The sequence below is a fragment of the Lactuca virosa genome, chromosome 1 (assembly GCF_052849685.1).
Source record: "Lactuca virosa cultivar CGN04683 chromosome 1, Lactuca_virosa_CGN04683_v6, whole genome shotgun sequence".
In the NCBI taxonomy this organism is placed as follows: domain Eukaryota; kingdom Viridiplantae; phylum Streptophyta; class Magnoliopsida; order Asterales; family Asteraceae; genus Lactuca; species Lactuca virosa.
In genome coordinates, this window is record NC_136426.1 from 176,363,466 (window position 1) to 176,376,005 (window position 12,540).

At 40.0% G+C, this 12,540-nt stretch overlaps 1 pseudogene; it reads right to left on the reverse strand.

Moving 5' to 3' along the window:
- Positions 1-8,331: 8,331 nt before the first annotated feature.
- LOC145124331 (secreted RxLR effector protein 161 pseudogene) lies at positions 8,332-8,976 on the reverse strand (annotated as a pseudogene).
- Between the last annotated feature and the right edge of the window lie 3,564 nt (positions 8,977-12,540).

Genomic DNA, 12,540 nt, shown 5'->3' on the forward strand with positions numbered 1-12,540 from the left:
TAAATAACTCTTTTCCATGTGAGTTTTCTCTCACCATCTTCTTCTTGCATAGTATTTCGGCATCATTTGCACTAAGTCCATCCATTCCCAGTACGATGTCGAAACCGTTCAACTCAATGGGTAACAACTCCTCGTGGAATTTATTCTCGTTCAAGTCGATGATGATGTTTTTAATGCAATTGCTAACAGGTATGAATTTGCCACTAGTAACTCCTACAACTAGAGTATTATCAAGTTTATCTACAGGCAATGCTAGTCTTCTACCCAATTTGTGCGATATAAAGGAGTAATTTTCTCCCGGATCAAACAATATATTGGCAGGAAATCCATTTACGTGAAAGGTACCTGAAGCGACATCTGTTGCATCCTTTGCTGCTTCCAGGGTCATCTGGAATGCTCTTGCCTTTGGCCTCGGCGGAACATTAGGCATTGATGCCTCTTTCTTCTTCGGACAGTCCCTAGAAATATGCCCTTCTTCATTACATCCGAAACACACCTTCTTGTTGAATGTGCACTCGTTGGCGTAATGCCTAGACTTTCCACATTTAAAACAAGTGACTTCCTCGCCACACTTTCCAAAGTGCTTCTTTTTTCACTTCTCACACCATCTTGCTTTGCCTCCTCTTCCTCCTCCAAACTTCTTCAAACCAGACTTCGAGAACTTTCTCTTCTTGTTGGACCTTTAAGATCCATCAAACTTCCTTTTTTCTCCTAACTAGGCCCTCTCCAGACCTTTCTCCCCTAACTGGGTCTCGATATTCTTAGTTGCTCTAACGGCTATCTTCAAAGTGCTTGCCATTTTGACTGTTAGGCCAAAATCCGATGGCAATACATTAGCCAACTTTTCTATCTTGGCGAGTTCGGTAGGCACCAAGTAGGGGAATAACTTCATCGTCTTAGTGAATGCAGTGGCATAGTCATCAACACTCATCTTCCCTTTCTTCAGGTTCTGGAACTTGTTTTTTAGGTCTATCAGATCCACTTCCGAGTAGTATTACATATTCAACTGCTCCATGAATTCTTCTCAAGAGATCCTCAGGGCTTCTTCTCATGGCATTGTATCTGCCAATAACTTCCACCTACTTAAAACTCCGGTCTTTAGTTGTCTGACTGCGAAGACGGTTTTCTGCTTGTTACTGCAGTTGAACCTTTCAAACACCATTTCCATCTCAGAGATACAATCCATAATCTCCGCTGTATTTGGGTTTACCGAAAGGCTTGGTGATTTGGCACCCAAGAAGTTCTTATACAAAGGCCCATCCCTGTCAATCCCTCCATCTTGGTTATTCCTTCAACCACTGGCGGTTTAGCTTAGCCAACGGTTCTACTATAGTTTCCTTTTTATGACTTTCCCTCATTCAGTTCGGACTGTTCAACAGGCACAGTAGGTTCATCCCTATTATGTTGAAGTAGATGCCTTGTCTCTTCCATCTGGCGATCCAACATCATTTGAATCATTACTTGTACTCCTGCCATAGTGACTGGCTCGGGTGCAACTGCTACCTCTGGTGTATGCTTAATCACAGGCCGCTGGTTAACATTAGCATTTCCGAATCCGTTTCGGGTTCTCTCCATGTCGGTCTATAGACCAAAGTAGGTGATTTCAAATCTTTGTTTACGATTGACGTTTAATCCTCCTTGTCACTTTGAAAACTTACATGCTAGTTCTAATACCATAATTATACGTTTAGAATTCTGAACACATAAAGTTTCCAGATCCGGTTGGCAACATACCATAGATCCGATCAAATAATAGCATATAAGGCATCTTTATAGCTATAACATAAATCATTTAGCACATAAAAGCAATTTAGGCATCTTTAGTAAAATAAGCTAGTGCTTGTGTCTAAAATATAGCAGACACTCATCTCACAATCATTGATTAGCATTCTAAGTTTGAGTCTAGAAATCCTACAAATTCCTAATTCGCTTAAATTAATGCGCTGATACCAACTGTGACATCCCCAATTTCTCGGCCAGAAAAGACCAATTTGTTTATGCTTTATTTAAAAATCATAATATACTTTTGAAAAATATGTTGCGGAATTTGTTCCCAAAAATATGATAAAGAATTTATCAAAGCATTTCCGAAGTAAATTATTTTCATTATATTAAAAACCTCGGGATGTCATTGTTAATACAGATCAAAACAATAAACTGAAACAACATATGCCTTACAACATTCTATTTATTTCTACTGGCCTATAATCCATAATCCATCATCAGATCATCGCATCTATGCTCTTGTGCCACTACCTGTAATACAAGAAACTGAGTGGGTCAGGCTTGGGAGCCTGGTAAGCACATAGGGTTTTCAACCCACAATAATTAAGTTTATTAATTTCATTAGATCAATCAACCCGATTACCTATTCCCATTATCCTCACTCTCTGTCCCTAAAGCATCTAAATTAAGGGACCTAGCCTAAGGATCATAATCGGGATGACAATACTGCTTAGGGGATTCCTCAGCAATATATGTCTGTAAGGAAACCATGAGGGGGATGGAGTACACCAATGAACATATCGTTCACAATCACCTACAGGTTGCGAGCGTGCTAGCGTTCCACTAGACTGTCTAGAATAGTCCGTGGTCGTCATCGATACTCCACTAGATGAATAAGTCAACTTAAACATCGAGGCCTCTCGTCATTTTAATTCATCGCTCATCATCCATTTCATCTACTTATCTTTACCCATCATAGTTATAGGTATAAAGTACATATACAGTGTAAATCAAATAAAACATGTATATTTTGTTCATCCAACATAAATATCAAGCACACATATCACGTAGTTTATATTAAATACTTCATATCTATGTGTAAGTTGAAAGCAACTATGCAATCACTTGTTAAATTGATGATTCCAAACTCGGGTATCGCTTCACTTCTAACAAATCTATTTTCCTTCAACGAAACCTAGTATCATTACGGCTAGATTTTAGTCTAATATTTATTGCGACTATTTACGAACGATATCGTTTTATAAGTATTAAACAATACTTTTCAACCACTATGTATAGACAGGGGCCATACATGAAACATCGGAGGTTAGGACCATTTTGGCATTATAACAGTTCTGAAATCCAACAACCCTATGCGGCCCTTCAAACCAGATTCCCCGTACCGCAAGTAGTTAAAAGATATTATAACTTTCTTTTGTTATAGTTTATAATACATATATTATGTATAGGTTCATAATAACGATATTGAACTGAAACATAAGCTATATTTAAAGTAGGGTAAGCATAACTTACTTATAAGAGGGTTTAGCTAGGAACCGGGCTCTGCGAGGGCCAAACTTCCGAGGTGAAAGCTCTTTTTATCAGAGCCTTATGGAGCTTCGGGACTCGCCTCTAGCACTTAGGAAGTACATGGGAAGGGGAGAGATAGTTTTGAAGTGTTGGGAGAGAAAGAAGGGTGAAGGTGTGAAGAAATGAGGTGATTTACGCCTCTATTTATAGGTTGTCTGGGGGCCTCTCATGTCATGACACATGCATCTCACGTTGTGAGTCTTGGGTAGGCACCAAGGCGAAGCCTGTTGTTGACACGTGGCACCGGATGCAGGTAAAATAACCAATTTTAAAAAATTCATAACTTTCGCATACAAGTTCCATTTTTGACTATATATATATATATATATATATATATATATATATATATATATATATATATATATATATACATATATATCCATGCGTAGGTATTGACAAGATCTACAGCTTTCCTTTTAACCCCATTGGCTAATTCTTGACCGATTTTAAATTTAACGGTCTGAGAAGATTACATTGTTAACGACCATGTAAAATTCATAACTTCTACATACGGACTCATTTTCCGACCGTCTTTTTATCGTTGAACTCCTATTAATAATATCTTCAATTCTCATCAGGTATACTACAACAACCATCAATCCCAGAATGGAAATGTGAACAGATAACCATGGACGTCATAACAAAGTAGCCAAGAACCTCAAGCGCTTACGACACCATTTGGGTGGTGGTTGACCATTTGACCAAGTCCACCCATTTCCTAGCCATCAAAGAAACTAACAAGATGGAGAAAATTGCCAGGGTCTATCTCAAGGAAATATCCAGACTACTCAGTGTGCCAATATCTATTATCTTGTACCGAGATAATAGATTCACTTCCAGATTTTGGCAATCATTGCAGTGGTCCCTAGGAACCAAACTAGACATGAGTACTGCATATCATCCTCAAACGGATGGACAGAGTGAAAGAATAATACAAACTTTGGAAGACATGCTCCATGCTTGTGGGATAGACTTCGGTAATGCATGTGATACCCACTTACTGCTAGTTGAGTTTTCATACAACAATAGTTATCACTCTAGAATAAAGGCTGCTCCATTCGAGGCCTTATACGGACGTAAACTTCGTTCTCCGATATGTTGGGCAAAAGTTAAAGATGCTCAACTAGCTAGAAAGCATGTTGGAGATACTCTACTTACTATTCCTAAAATCATTCATGAACAACGGAAGATAAAGGAACAATTAAAGGAAACACGTAGTTGCCACAAACGTTATGCTGACGTGAGATGTAAACCCCTAGAATTCAAATTAGGAGACCATGTCCTACTAAAGGTCTCACCATGGAAAGTTCTCATTACATTTGGAAAACAAGGTAAACTAAATCCATATTACATCGAACCTTTTGAAATCTTGGAAAGGATTGGTCCGGTGGCTTACAAACTCAACTTCCCTCAAGAACTCAACAAATTTCACGATACCTTCCATGTGTGTAAGCTCAAGAAGTGTCTCTCTTATGAGAACCTTGTTATTACTCTCGAAGAGATTTAGGTCAACACTAAACTTCACTTTGTGGAGGAACCAGTGGAGCTCGTGGATCGAAAATCCAAAAGCCTTAAACAAAATTGCTTACTATAGTAAAAGTCTGATGGAACTCTCGTAGACGGCTAGAGTTTACTTAGGAACGCGAAGATCAAAAGAAACAGAAGTACCTGAAACTATTTAGCGGTGCTCCCTCCACCAGTGGAACAAAATAATCTAGAATGAAATAATTTTGGGACAAAATTCCTTTAACGGGGAGGTAATGTGACATCTCAGAATTTAGGTCTAAGACTATAGACAGTCAGTTCACCATAAACCTCTTTATAACCTAACCTATTGAGCATTAATGCATATTTTGAAGAATAAATAGTGTCATACAATTAAAATAAGATATCAGATGGTATCTTACATCTAATTGTAAAGAATCTCAACAAATCATGCAGCTCAAACTGTAACCCTAGTTAATGCGTTTGAAAAACTGAAATTTCATACTAAGCAGTTGTGAGCGAAGAAAACACTCTAGACTTGTAGTACATGTTCACCTGAGTCCGAAAATATAAACAATGTCCAAAACGGAGCTCGTCTGCAAAAGATACAATCGTTTTTGGACCTTACCTCTTTGACTACACTATTGCTTCCATGTACAAGCATGGTGGTGTTAGTGTGTTTGACTAGCCATCAAAGCATGGAGCTTGGCTACCCTTAAGGCTTGTTTAACACTATAAATAGAGACCCTTGGCCTCTTCATTTCATCACAAATTCACAGCCAAACATCCCTCACACTCCATACCTCTTCATTTCTCTCTTTTCTCGGTTTTAAACCACCACCGAAGCTGGATGCCAACCACCGAGAACCATCTCATTCTCCCCTTATTTTCGTCAACATTTGTAACACCCTGTTTTCTGTCAAATATTTAATAAAGGATTATAAGTATAAATAAAATAAAAAAATGATTGTTTTATAAGAATTTAGTTATTGAGGGATTTGTGATTATTTTTCAAAAGAGGGATGGAAATTACTTAAAAACCTTATATTGCGAGAAAATTTGTTTTGAGCGGCTATTATGCCAATATGGAAAACCTGAGGGTTAATATTGAAAAATATGAAACTTAGTCCATATCTTTGACATGAATAAAGCTTTGTTGGTTCTCTTGATTTGCAGCCCTCGTCCATTATTATTATTGTTACTAGTTTATAACATGTGGGAACCACGTGTTATGTAATTAATTAAACTTTCATAATAAAATTTTATAATTATTAATCAATTAGTTTAAATCATTTTAAATAAATTATTAATTAAAAGATATATCAAATTTTTAAAGTTATTATAACTTCAAATTTAATATATAATTAGAAAATATAAATTTGAATTTTGAAATGAGTTGCCTAATATATCTACATGACACATGCCATAATATTAATGATGAGTTGTACTAGAGTAACAATTGGCAAAATGAGATTAAAACTATTCATTTATTAAAATACGGATTATCATTAAGTTATTTACATACCAAGCCTTAGAAGCCCAAAATCTACACCCAAAAACCTAGTTTAAATGTGTGTGTGGGTCGTGATTGCCCTTGCCGAGAAAGAGAAAGAGAGCGGGAATTTTCTTGATCGAGAAGGAGGCTACAGTGGGTGTCGATCCAAGGAAGAAGGAAGGGTAGAAAGGCCAAGCAAGAAGGAGGAATCAATGGAGGATCGTTTGTGACAAGGTGAATGATTGAATTCCTTTCTTGTTCTTCTCTTTTGTTCGTTTTAGGGTATAGCCGAGAATCACAATGGCCTTGTCCATGGCTGCCATTCACGTTTACCAATAGCCACTGTGCTAGGGTGGCCATGGGTGGTTGGGTTTCAACATGGAGAAGCTAGAGTTTTTTGAGAAACCAAACCCTAACTTCATAATGTTAACAAAAGGGGCATTATACTTTCGTTCCTCATTAAAAATTTTACGCCTTGAGTCATAACTGAAGTTGGGATGATTACTTGGACTCAATGATTTGTCACTCCTGTTAAGGACGCATTTTCCTGGCTATAAGTCATTTTGGATTGGGTCTTAATGGGTTAAGAAGCTAATTAACCCTAAAAAGCCAAAGCTGTGATTTCAGGATTTTTCCCTAATCCGTCCCTCTCTTTGAAAAATCATATCTTGGTCGTGGAAAACCCTTTTTAGTCGAAACCAAATCCTAGAGTTTCGTTTTTGAGTCCTATGCATTTCATTTGTTTTGACCAAAGCCCAGAAATACACATAACTTGAATTAAAATGACCATTTACCCAGACCGGTCCGGATTTGACTGTTATGCGAGGCAGTTTTGTAAAATTCGCCATAAATCGTAGAAAAATCTTATGGAGGCGTGTAAGTACTACTTTTAAATATAAGAAACTAATATATCAGCATATGATACAATTTTGAAAAATATGAAGTTTAGGGAAGTGAAAAAAGGTCCTGAACAGACCCTAATTTTTATGTAGAAATCTGGAAAATTCACCCATTAGTTATATTCATAATTAAGGCAATTTAATAACTAAAACCAGTTGAATTTATTATTATTAGGAAGTGTGAAGGGAAAGCAGGTGTGAGTGAGTTTCGGGTTGCTTTGGAGGTTGCTTTGTTTTTGGAGGTGAGTTCTTCACTACACTGTGTTGTGTTATATTCTCTTTACGTTAGCTCGTGTGTGCTATGTGTTGTTTATGCGGGTAGTACTAGGAGGGGTAGAGTCTAGTGGTTTCCCCTCACATATTGAGTATTATGCATGGTAGGACTCGGCGCATCCGAGTGGGGATCGGGCGTAGCCAATATGTCCTAAAGGCTCGACAAACTGAGCAAGGGGGATCGGGCATGGGCAATGTGTCCCAATGGGTTCGGGTTCGGGGGATCGGGCTTAGCCAATGTGTCCCAAGGGCTCGATGTACTGAGCAAGGGGGATCGGGCCTATCCAATGTGTCCCAGTAGGAGTATGTCTGTTACTGATTCGTTCTTTGACATGCATGTGTGGCTATGTGTTTGATGTCGATTGTATTCGTGTATAAGGATAAGGATTATATGATATGATACTGTGTATGTGTGGAATTCACTAAGCTTTGTGCTTACCCCTTTTCCCTTAAAAATACTATTTCAGGTACACTGGATGGTCGGACATGTTGGCTTTTCACAAGCCTGTGGCAATGAAACAGTAACAAAACAAAAACAGAGCACAATACTTAAAGCTGGAAGCTTTTCTTTACTGAATTGAAGTCAGGAGGTGATGACCTCAACGTACATACTGCTAAGCTATTTAAACTCAAGAAATGCTAAAAAGACTGCAACTACCCCTAGTGGCATAAGACCCGAACTCTACAGCCCACATCGCTTTGATTTATTCAAAAGAAACTCAAACACGTGACTAAAATAATATCAATTTCTGAATTACACTAACATTTTACTCCTTAATTCAGAAATCATACCTTCACTACTCCAAGGAGACTTCGCATCTCCTCAAACTTCAATCTTCCCAGTGACTTGGTCAGAACATCAGCTTATTGTTCCTTGCTACAGACATGAGTGACTGAAATGTCCCCATTCTCAACACATTCTCGGATGAAGTGGAAGCGAATGTCTATATGCTTGCTTCTGCCATGGAAGACTGGGTTCTTCATCAAATCGAGTGCTGATTTGTTATCAACTTTCAGCTGAACAGGTGGTATCTTTTTCCCGGTTACTTCACTTAGTAGTCTCCTTAGCCAAATCCCTTGACAGGCTGCCATTGTGGCAGCCATGAATTCAGCTTCACAAGTGGAGAGAGCCACACATCTTTGCTTCTGTGATGCCCACGTGATCAGATTTTCATTCACATAGAATGTCATGCCACCAGTGCTCTTCCGATTATTGACGTCATTTGCTAAGTCACTGTCTGTATACCCTTTTAGTGTGACTGGTCCCTCTCCTTTTAAGTACTTCAAGCCAAAATCCAGAGTGCCCTTTATATACCTTAAAATACTCTTTACTGCTTGTAAGTGATTCACAATTGGCTTCTCCATGAATCGACTTACAATTCCCACAGCAAAGGTTATATCTGGCCTGGTATGAGTTAAATACCTCAGCCCACCAACTATACTTCGATACTTTGTGGGGTTCACCAATTCAGATTCATCTTCTTTCCGGAGCTTGAGCTTGTGTTCCATAGGGGTCTTTGTGGGATTACAATCTTGCATACCTTGTTTGATAAGCAAGTTTTTTGCATATGACTCCTATTTCAGGGTAATCCCATCTCCTTTTTGGTTCACTTCAATTCCCAAGTAATGAGTCAAGAGACGCAAATCACTCATTTCAAACTTGGTATTCATGTCCTTTTTGAACATTTGGACACTTTTAGGGCGGCTTCCTGTCACAAGTAGGTCATCTACATACACTCCTACAATTAAGGTATTCCCCTCATACCTCTTGGTGTAGACTGAGTACTCATGGGCACACCTTGTGAAGCCAATATTCTTTAGATGTCGATCCAGGCAAGCATTCCAAGCCCTAGGAGCTTGTTTGAGCCCGTAAAGGGATTTGGATAGCTTATACACCTTGTGAGCTTGGCCTTTCTTCTGATAGCCATCAGGTTGACTAACGTAAACCTCCTCTACCAGGCTTCCATTTAAGAATGCTGATTTGACATCCAGATGGTGAACCTTCCACCCATTTGAGCCTGCTAGGGCTAGGATGAGGCGAATTGTGTCGATTCTGGCCACTGGGGCAAATACCTCATCATAATCGATCCCGTGCCTTTGGACGTACCCCTTCGCTACAATCCTGGCTTTGTGCTTGACAACTTTTCCACTTGGATCCTTTTTTAATTTGAAGACCCACTTCAAGCCAATAGCCTTACGATTCTTTGGAAGATCGACCAGGCTCCACGTGTTGTTTCTTTCGATCGATGCTAATTTTGCATCCATTGCATCTCGCCATTCCTTTTTCCTACTGGCCTCCTGGTACGATGTGGGTTCTCCATCGTTTCGAATCAGCATTAGTTCTTCAGGTGGTATATGAATTTCATCGGTGCTTTCGTACAGGTCTGTTAGTAACCTGAATCGCTTTGGAGCACCACCACCCGCCGAGTTAGAAGCGGTGCTCGGAGTCGCTGATTGAGTCGATGAGGCGATCGTAATGGGAGAATTCTGTGCGACTGAGGTATTTGAGGGTATCGGACTACCCAGTGGGCTTGATTGTGATTGACCCGATACATTGGACTGCACACTGTCGGCCCAATTAGACGATGATGACCCAATTTGCTGATCTGGAGTATCAGGGACCCATTCTCCTTCACCGTCCCATTCGCCTTCATCTTCATAGAAGCCATCATCAAGGTCGAAGCCTTCAACTATAAAGGATACACCTGGTGTCGCTTTGATCTTTTGACTTTTCTCCCACAGCCAATTTCGATTTTCTTCGAATACGACATCTCGAATCACGTAAACTTGCCCTGAATCTGGGTCCAGAAGCATGTATGCTTTCGAGCCTTTTTCAATTCCAAGATGGACCAGGGGCATACTTTTATCTTCTAGTTTCTTCAAATTCCCTTTGACAATTTTCATGTGAGCTATACAACCGAACACCCTGAGATGCGCTATATGTGGCTTTCTCCCAGACCATGCTTCATACGGAGTCATATCCTTCAAGGCTTTCGTGTGAGCTCTGTTCAAGACATAAATAGAGTATGATACAGCTTCTCCCCACAATGCATTGGGCACGAACATTGTCTTTAAGTTGCACCTCACCATCTCCAATACAGTCCGATTACGTCTCTCTACTACTCCATTTTGCTGTGGAGAGTAGGGAGACATCGACTGTCTCTCTAGCCCAGTTTCTTCACAGTACTTCGTGAATTCCTTTGATAAGAACTCTCCTCCATGATCGGTTCTGAACACTTTCACTTTCTCCCCTACTTCAGTCTCTACCTTGCTTCTAAAGTTCTTAAACACTTGTAGAGCTTCATCTTTAGACTTCAACAAGTACACCCACATCACTCTACTAAATCATCAACCATCAACATGAAATATCTATTACCAGAGGGTGTTGGAGGAGTAACTGGCCCACATAAATCACCATAGATCAACTCAAGCTTCTTGTTTGCCCTGAATTTCGTCTGAACTGGAAATGGATCTCTTGCTTGTTTTCCCACCAAACAGCCTTCACACGGTTGTGAGGGAATCTTTATTTGTGGCACACCTTCGATCATCTTCTTATCAATCATCAGCTTCATTGAATTGAAATTTACATGCCCCATTCGCTTGTGCCAGAGCCAAGTTGGATCATCACACTCTGTAGCAAAGCACACTGCAGTAGCTTCTTCTAGCTCTATTTTGTAAAGTCTATTTGCTGATCTTCTCACCTTCATAAGCAGCTTTCCAATTGAGTCATGAACCCATAAGAATGGGTCTTTGATCTTGATCTCATCTCCCCCTTCTGCTAATTGACCCAGACTGATGATGTTGCTACATAACTCAGGTATGTAGTATACATCATTCAATTTTCGACGCCCACCATCTTTGCATTTAAAGACTATTGAGCCCTTTCCTTCAATCCTCACTTTCGATTCATTCCCAAACTTCACAAAGCCATGAATTGATTCATTCACACTTCTGAATTTGGTTTTGTCTCCAGTCATATGGTTACTAGCACCTGTATCCAGGTACCATGTGCAAGACGACTTCTTCAAATTTCCATGGGTTCTCAATTAAGGACTGAGATTTTCTTCATTCAGAAATACCAAGCTTTCATCTTCACATGTTGACAGCAACAGGGCAGGCTCATTGTCGTGATGTTCTTGGACCAGGTTATTCTCGTGGGTCCGTTCTTTTCGTGGGTTCTTACATTCAGATGCATAATGCCCATAATCTTGCCAATTATAGCACTGGATGTCACTTTTGTCATGGCTACTCGATACACTGGAATTGCTCTCCTTTTGGTGATGTGATCCGCCTCTGCCACCACGACCACCACGGCCCCCTCCGTTTCTTCCTCTACCTCTGGCACGACCGCCACGTGAACCACCAAGTCCAACTCGATTTGATCTCTGCTTTGAATCACCCTCTGCATTCTTTTTGTTTCTATCGGACCATTCTTTGTGAGTTAGGAGGAGTTTTCGATCATCACTATCACCGGTACTCATTCATGCGTTCTTCATATGCCTTGAGTCTTCCGATCACCTCTTCAACGGACATTGATTCCAAATCTCCAAATTGCTCGATTGTCGAGGCAATCTAAAGAAATTTGGACGACACCGCCCTGAGTAACTTCTTCACCACCTGAGATTCTTCTACCTTGTCACCCAAGGTTCGTAATGTGCTGACTGTGTTGATGACTTTTCCGGTGAAGTAATCAACACTCTCCGTCTCTTTCATGCTCATGGCTTCGAGTTCAACCTTGAGTGTTTGAATTCTGGCAACCTTCACTCTATCTGCCCCTACAAACATAACTTTGAGGGCTTCCCAAGCTTCTTTGGCAGTCTTCTTCTCTGCCAATATCATAAGCAGATCCTCATGTATTCCCTGATAAATGGCAGCCAAGGCCATGTTATCCTTCTTTGCTTCAACGAGGGTGTTGGGTGTTCTGGGTTCTACAACATCCCACACACCTTGGGCCAACATAAACACCTGCATCTTTATTTCCCATGCCCCATAGTTGCTTCTTGTTAACATCGGATAGTGGAGTGTGATTTGCCCGTCTTTGTCACCATTCCTATTGCTGTTGCTGCCTGTCAT